Raw genomic sequence first — 8,888 nt, forward strand, 5'->3', positions numbered from 1 at the left:
TTATAGCAGCTAAATTAGTCTTGAAAATTAAAGGAACATTAATCCTCCCCAGTTTTCCCATATTATTTTAAATAACCTAGGTGCAGTGTTGAACATGTGTACATGCCTACCTTCAAATAAGCAGTCTATTTGCATACAAAATTTTATTTGCATATTAAAATTTGCAAATATTCTATTTGCATATTGAAATTATTTTAAATCTGGATTAAACAACTTCTAAATTTGAGGTTCTTTTTGTAACACCTTATTATGGTGACAAGGGGGATAGTCACTGTGTCAGATACTGTTATGCCCGATTCGCGAGTCCCCTGAGATCCCCAAGGAGCTGACACCGATGCAAGTACAAAAGGGTCTTTATTACAAGCTCGAGCAGGGACTCCAATGCACCCCGAAGCAGCGGTGATGATATGGAGCCCTGAACTCGTGATCGCAGGGCTTTTTATTGTGATTACAGTGGAGTTTGGGGCGTTCCAGCTTGGCAGCCTCCTGATAGGCACAGGCTGTCTTGTCAGCACCCGATTGGTTTGGCCCATCTGGCCTGACTGCAAACTGCCAACCAGAACACCTTGGGATATAGGCACCTGTTTTAAACTGATTGGCTGTTGCCGTTGCTAGGGAAGTAACCAAGGGCAGAACCTGGGACAGGGTTGGGGCCTAGTTCACTCTCAAGATGGAGATTTATTCTAAAATGGAATCAGTTAGGTTTAGGTATTACATTCCCCCCTCTTCTTGAGACTTCTGTGGACCCAATCATGGGTCCTCTAGGAGCTCAAGCTCTATTGAGTTATCTGTGTTTTGGGGATGTTGGTATTGTAACCGGAGGACCATTAATTGGATGGCCCCCCCAGCGTTCTTTCATAAATGTAACTAGTCTATTAAGAATGCAAGGTCCAAAGGTTAGTAACAGCAATAAAATCAGTGGGGGGCCTAATAAAGTAGAAATCAGGGTAGTTAGCCAAGGAGAGTTGTTAAACCATTTCTCGAACCAACTCTGGCTCAGTTCATGCTTTCTGCTGCAGTTTGAGCTTTATTGGATTCTCTGGGTCCTTGACAGCCCTCCAATCTGGATTTGGAGTAAGGCAGTTGTCCTTGTCGGCAAACGGGTCAGCTGGTTTGGCCTCAGTGTAGTGGATCCAGGCAGCAATGCCGTCTACCTACAGGGCCATTGGGGTGGTTAGTAGCACAACATAAGATCCTTTGCAGCGTGATTCCAAGTTGCCCTGGCGGTGTCTCTTCACGTAGACCCAGTCACCGGAGCGGTACCTGTGTGGCTCCAGAGGTGGACCTGTTTCATAGAGGGCACGCAGTTTAGGCCAAACACGTTTATGAACCCATTGGAGGCCTCTGAGGTCTTGGAGGAGACGGGCTTCTTCGAACTCCTCAATGGTCTCATGCTATAGGCGGGGTATGATAGGGGGTGCTTTACCAAACGTGATCTCAAACGGAGTAAATCCCATTTGATATGGGGAATTACGCTCCCTATATAGGCTAAAAGGGAGGAGGACCACCCAGTCACCGCCAGTCTCAAGGGCCAATTTGGTAAGGGTCTCTTTTAAGGTTTTATTCATCCTTTCTACCTGTCCTGAGCTCTGGGGTCTATAAGCACAGTGTAATTTCCAGTCAATCCCCAGGGTCGTGGCTAGGCTCTGACTTACCTTGGACACAAAAGCCGGTCCATTATCTGACCCTATCATCTGAGGAAACCCATACTTTGGTAGGATGTCTTCCAGCAGCTTCTTTGCCACCACCTGTGCAGTCTCGTATTTGATGGGATATGCCTCAGTCCATCCTGAAAAAGTGTCTACAAAGACCGGTAAGTACCTGCAGCCATACCTGCCAGGTTTTACCTCGGTGAAGTCAGTTTCCCAGTAGGCCCCTGGGCGTCTTTCTCTTAGACGTGTTCCAAGATTATGGGGATTCTGGGTAGCATTGGTCAGTTGACAGGCTCTGCATTTGCTGACGATTTGTTCAATTTTGGAGTTGGCGTCTTTAATTTTAATGTGTGACTGTCTCACCAGGTCTTGTAGTCTTCTCTGTCCCATCCCATGTGGGATGCTCGGTNCAGCCATACCTGCCAGGTTTTACCTCAGTGAAGTCAGTTTCTCAGTAGGCCCCTGGGCGTCTTTCTCTTAGACGTGTTCCAAGATTATGGGGATTCTGGGTAGCATTGGTCAGTTGACAGGCTCTGCATTTGCTGACGATTTGTTCAATTTTGGAGTTGGCGTCTTTAATTTTAATGTGTGACTGTCTCACCAGGTCTTGTAGTCTTCTCTGTCCCATCCCATGTGGGATGCTCGGTGTATTTTTGACAGAACCCTTATTCCCACTTCCTCGGGCAGAATGATTTTGTTATCTGAGGACCTCCACTAGCCCTTAAGGTATTGGGTCATAGGCAGTCCTTTAATCCATTGTTGGTCCTCGAGTGAATAACGGACTCTCTGATAGGTTGGGGTCTCCCGGAATTATGAGTTTGACTGTCAAGGCTGGGGTGCCTTTCAGGGCCGCTTCTTTAGCAGCCCGGTCGGCCATTTTGTTGCCTCTGGCTGTCTCAGTTATGTCCTTTTGATGGCCTGGACAATGGATGATAGCTAGTTTTTTCAGGAGCCATAAAGATTTGAGGAGAGCTAAGTTCTCCTTTTTATTTTTAATAGTCTTTCCCTCTGCCGTGAGGAGCCCCCTTTCTTTATAAATTGCCCCATGGATTTGAACAGTGGCGAAGATCGACTGTGTAGACATTTAGGGTTTTTTTCCTTGCCCAGGGTTAAAGCTTTAGTGAGTGCAATTAGCTCAGCTTTCTGTGCTGAGGTCCCGGCTGGCAGGGGCTCCGCCCAAATGACCTTTTCAGTGGATACTACTGTGGCCCCGGCATACCTCAGCCCTTGATGTACGAAGCTACTGCCATCTGTGTACCAGGTGACTTCCGCATCTGGCAATGGGACATCCTGCAAGTCCGGACGGGTGGCCGGGATCTCGGCACATATGAGCCAGGATCTCGGCACAATCATGGAGGGGAGCCTTCAAGTCCGGGTCAGGCAGCAATGTAGCTGGGTTTAGGGCGGTCAGGGCCTGGAAAATAATTCTGGGAGGGTTGAGTAGCAAAGTCTGATAATGAGTCATGCGGGCATTACTGAGCCATCGATCTGATGGTTGCTTTAGAACTCCCTCTATTGCTTGGGGCGCCTGGGTGGCTTAGTCGGTTAAGCGTTCGACTTTCGCTTAGGTCATGATCTCGCGGTTCGTGGGTTCGAGCCCCGCGTCGGGCTCTGTGCTGACTGCCAGCTCAGAGCCTGGAGCCTGTTTCAGAGTCTGTGACTCCCTCTCTCTCTGACCCTCCCCTGCTCACGCTGTCTCTCTCTCTCTCCTAGAAATAAATAAAAAACATTAAAAAAATGAAATACATATATAACTGGAAAAAATTTTTGGGAGATTGAGAAGAACTGGAGATACTTAACAAATGAAACATGAAGTTTCCGTTTTCGTATTCAGAGAGTCAGTTGTACAGAATGGAACAGGTCTTCTCTCTCCACATGCAGAATTCATATAATTCTTCTTCCTGTATTTTTCCCCTCTCTTGCCTTGCCTCTTATTGGAATAATTTTTTGCTACCTATGGAGTATTTATTACATACCTTGCATTGTCATGTGTGTTCTTGCAGTTGGTTGAAACATCAAAAGAAAAATTCCATCGTGAAATGGGGCTCAATCCTTTATTAGGAACCATGGCTGGAGGGTTTAGGAGTTCCTGGGTTAGTACAGATTGAGACTTGAAACTAAACATATTTAGGTAAATCTGTGGGAATAATCTCTAAAGGCTGCAGAGTGCAATGCCTCAGGAGCCATGGGAGGCTGTTGTTCATCAGGGCAGTGGTTGAGGTGTCACATGAGAAAAACTGACTTGTGACTGTGCAGGGTGTTGTTTAGAGAATTCGCTAATGGAAACATTTTGTGTCAGTTCAAGTCCCCTGCAAGGAAAACCAACTAAACAAAATAGATCCCAAGTAGCACAGTCAAGGAATACTTGAGGTAAACTGTCAACAGTACCCTTATTTTCTGTAATGTATTCATCTTCATGTCCTAGGAGTTACAAGGTGGAGAAAACTATGTAATAGGTGAAGTGTGGGAATTGTAATCATTCATTCTTTAAAGTCTGGGGCCTCTGAGAAAATGATTACCAGGTATCTCTCTCTCTCTCATCTATCTATCTTATATATCTATATATCTATCTCTCTATCTACGTATCTATCATCTACCTACATTATCTATCTATGTAGTCTATTTATATCTATATCATTATCATCTATATCCAGACACTCATCATCTGTATCTACCTAATTATATCTGTCTATCTAGCTATCTATCTATCTATCTATCTATCTACCTACCAAAGAGGTAGTAGATGCCATCTCTTATCTACATTCTTAAACAAGTTGAGGTAGCTTAATTGGTGGCAGGATAATACATCCTTCACTATATACATGTGTTAACACATTAAACACCAATATGTTGTATTCATTAAAATATATGAATAGCACACATAGACTGAGGTATGCCTTTCAAATGAACTGTATGATCCTTGTTCAAAATAAAGATTCCAAGCATTCAAGAAGCATTCTTGTTCTGGGGCATGTAGGTGGCTCAGTTGGTTCAGCATCTGACTTTTTCTCAGGTTATAATCTCATGGCTGGTGGGTTTGAGTCCGAGACTGCCTTTGTGCTGAGATTCAGATATTCTGTCTCCCCCTCTCTCTGCCCCCCTCCCACTCTCACCCTGTCTCTCTCAAAAATAAATAAACGTAAAAAAAAAAAAAAGAGAAACATTCTGATTCTGGTTCAGATATAAATACCTAGGAGTAATAGGTATCTCAACAATTTTCAGGACTGAAGTAATTATTAAGAAATGTCGATGTACAATCATATGCCTTTTTGGGAAAAGGTAGGCATCCTTTACTGACATCTGGGATGTCTTCTTCCTTGCATCCACTTCAAGTAATATTCTCCACTTCAATTCATCCATATTAAAAGATATATAGGTATTTTACTGGCATCCCACTACTTTTCTTTATTTTTTATAAGTTTTTAAGATTTTATTTTAATTCCAGTTAGTTAACATATCGTGTTATATTATCTTCAGGTGGACAATATAGTGATTCAACAATTCCATACATCACCCAGTGCTCATCACAACAGGTGGATATCTTAATTCCCAACACCTATTAATCCATCCCCCCCCCACACACACACCTCCTCTCTGTTGACCATCAGTTTGTTCTCCTTAATAAAGGGTTTATTTCTTGATTTGTGTCTGTCTCTCTCTACTATCATGTAATGATTAAATTCCAGGGGGGAGAAGTAAATTATGGGCTAAGACCCTTTAGGGTCTTCTTATTGCTCTTCTGATGTCTCATTATAATAATTCTAATGTGTTCTGTCTTTTGCTTTGTTCTCTCCTGTTATCATGATATGTGCAAGCAGTTCGTGACACCTTCACCTAGCCAATAGGTAATGCCTACTACACAAAACAAATTATCCCAATATCCCCTCTGCACTCTACAACAACAGTCTTCTGTAATAGTTATATGTAGGGACAGAGAGTGATCAATTTCGTCCATAGGTTGGGACATCCTGACAACCTCTGTAACCTTGAAGAAGTTACAGAAGATTATCCCTTTATCCTTCAACAACCTTTAAGATTTCAGGATCAAAGATTAGTCTATGGTGAAGTGATGAGGGATGGAAACAGCAAAGTGTTCACCTTAGCCCCGAAGGCGGACCTATAGCCTGCATAGTTTTGATAAGATCAAATATGTGATGCCTGCACATCTTTAATAGGTCTCATGACTTCCTCTACATTTCACTAAAGGTCAAACTAAATACTATATCAAGGGGCGCCTGGGTGGCTTAGTCCGTTAAGCGTCCAACTGTCGCTTAGGTCATGATCTCGCGGTTCGTGGGTTCGAGCCCCGCATCAGGCTGTGTGCTGACTGCCAGCTCAGAACCTGGAGCCTGTTTCAGATTCTGTGCCTCCTTCTCTCTCTGACCCTCCCCTGCTCACGCTGTTTCTCTCTCCTAGAAATAAATAAAACATAAAAAAATTTTTTTAAAAAAATAAATACTATATCAAAGTGAATGAGAAGCATCAGAGAAATCTTGGAATAGTATTTTAGGGGTAGAAATTTGAGGAAACATTTAAGATCTAATACTCCCTGCACGTCCCCCCCCCCACCCCCCTTGAGCAGCTTTGGTTCCAACCTGTGCTCTTGAATAAATGTACTAAGATGTACCGTAAAACATTTCAGCAATTTTTTTCCTGACTGTTGTACTCAATGATCCCACATCAATTTTGTTATTGAAAATCCCAAGTTCGGCTGTTATTCTTCCACAAAGCCAATACTTAAGACAGGAGTTTTGATGGAGAGGAATATGGGTTTTTTTCAGGTGGCCAGACCCGTGGGAAGAATGTACTCTTGCCCACAAATCAACTCCAAAGTCCTTGCCTGGCTGAAAGTTTTTTTTTTCTTAATGTTTATTTGTATTGAGAGAGAGACAGAGTGTGACTGAGAGAGCAGCAGAGAGAGAGGAAGACAGAATTTGAAGCAGGCTGCAGGCACAGGCTATCATCATAGAGCCCAAGGTTGGGCTTGAATTAAAGAACCACGAGATCATGACCTGAATCAAAGTTAGAAGCTTATGGGACTTAGCCACCAGGTGACGCTGGCCCAAAGAGTTTTAAAGGAACTTTAGGGCAGTTAATCAGTCAAAGGGGAACATGGTAATCTGTAACACTTCTTGGTTGCCTTCAGACTCAGTTATGCCAGCTCCAGGAAATATTGTGGCGCTTGTAGGTGTGTATTGGTGTCCCAGGGAAAGGTTGTATAAGAGGGTTTGGTTCTGACTCTTTCTAGGAAACAATGCATGATAAATAGATATACAAAGAAAGGTTTGGTTAGTCTGTCCTACAGGCTAACATTACAAGCTAAAACTTAAAGACTACTATGTTGTCTAGAGGGGTCGGGACAGTTTCAATGAAACTTAAAAAAAAGTCCTCTAGGTTTATTGTGTTGTTGCAAATGGAAGGGTTTCCGTCTTTTGTAAGGCTGATATATATACTAAGGAAAAATCAGATGGGGAAACTCTATCAAAAAAGGCTCTAATAGCAGAAATTAACTTTTTGTTTCATAAAGACTTGCCTGCCTAAAAGTGCCAAACCATGGTTTGGCAAATATTTGCCCCTTCCTTTATCCAGTGAATGTGCTTCCACCTTTTTGAAATTGTAGATACTTTTTAAATTTTTGATTTTAAGTAGACTGCATGTCCAATATGTGGCTTGAATTCAATACCCTGAGATCAGGAGTCCATGTTCTACTGACTAATCCACCCAGGCACTCCCAGCTTTTGAAATCCTAAATCCCTATCCTCTTCTTAAGTCACAATGGCATATAAGCATTAATTGCCTTTCTTTGAGTTTAGGTCCTTTAGGTTCCCATAATTAGGAACTGAGTTTGGTTTTCTTGTGAATTTGTCTTATGTCAGTTTAACTATTTAAGCCAAATAATTCAGAATGGAAGAAGAAAACAGTGTTCCCCTCCTACACATTTATTCTGTTATTGAAAGTGACCTTCGGGTGTTTAAATATGTAAATATCCAGAAACCCTGATATGGAGAAGGCATCTAAAGAAGGCAATGATTTAAACCTGAGAAACATAGTCTTGGATACTGTGTTTCTCCTGGTCATTTCCTCAAATTCTTCCCAATAGGATCCCGTGTGGAATGTCAAAAACAATCTGTGCTGGTGCTCTCGCCCTCAGATTCTGTCAATTGGTGTTTGTGGAAACAACAGTGTTGTTTCAAATAGATACTCCAGGTGATTCTAAGTGAGGCCAGGGTTAAGCAGGAAGGCTTCCCATTAATGTATGAGAGTACAGGCTTTGGCTCTTGGAGAGGTGACAGGGTCTCCTTTAGATGAGTCTGGGGGGATCGGGTCCCTACAGCACACTCTTCCTATGCTTTAGTTGGATTTGTGAGCTTCCGTGGGAGAGGAAGCCCCCTGAAAGTAGAGAAGGAAAATTCAGACATTGTTCTCCAAGCAGCAGTTCATAGTTCCTGAAAACCTCAAGGTACAAAGGACCAGGAAGTTGGGCCTTTTCTGCATTTCAAAGTCCTTCCTACTGGTGAGCAGTTTCCAAATGAAGAGGGTCTGCTAGAGGCATTTTCTCCTGATTCAGCTGTGATTTCTCCACAAATATCTTCTGAGAAGGGAATCTAGAGGAGGAGGTAAAAGAGGAAATGGCCAGTTCTCTGTTAAGCCTGATGACCTAGCTCAGAGGTCCTATTGTCTTTCTCTTGAAATTGCAAATATTGGTTGCTCTACTTCTGATGTTCCTCTTGTTTTCACCTAATTTTTCAAACCTTTCCAGAAATGATACTCAAGGTCAGGTCTTTAGGACACTTCTCCCCTATAACCAAGAGTCTTCTCTCCGTTCTCCAACCTGGCTTCCTATTGGCAGCTCTGTGTAGACCAGGATTAAGAAACTGCACAAATACGGGTGCCTGGGTGGCTCAGTCAGTGAAACTTCTGACTCTTGGCTTCAGCTCAGGCCATGGTCTCAGAGTTTTGTGAGTTCTATACCCGCGTTAGATTCTGTTCTGGATGTGCAGAGCCTGCCTAGGATTCTCTCTCTCTCCCTATCTCTCTGCCCCTCTCTTACTTGTGCTGTCTCTTTGTAAAAATGAATAAATATACTTAAAGTATACTTAAAATATTTAAGTATATAAGTATAGTTAAAATAAAAAATATTCTTTTTTTAAATATTTTTTTATTTATTTCTAGGAGAGAGAGAGACAGAGACAGAGACAGCGTGAGCAGGGGAGGGGCAGAGAGAGGGGGAGGCAC

This window comes from Crocuta crocuta, unplaced genomic scaffold (assembly GCF_008692635.1).
Source record: "Crocuta crocuta isolate KB4526 unplaced genomic scaffold, BGI_CrCroc_1.0 scaffold434, whole genome shotgun sequence".
Taxonomy (NCBI): Eukaryota; Metazoa; Chordata; class Mammalia; order Carnivora; family Hyaenidae; genus Crocuta; species Crocuta crocuta.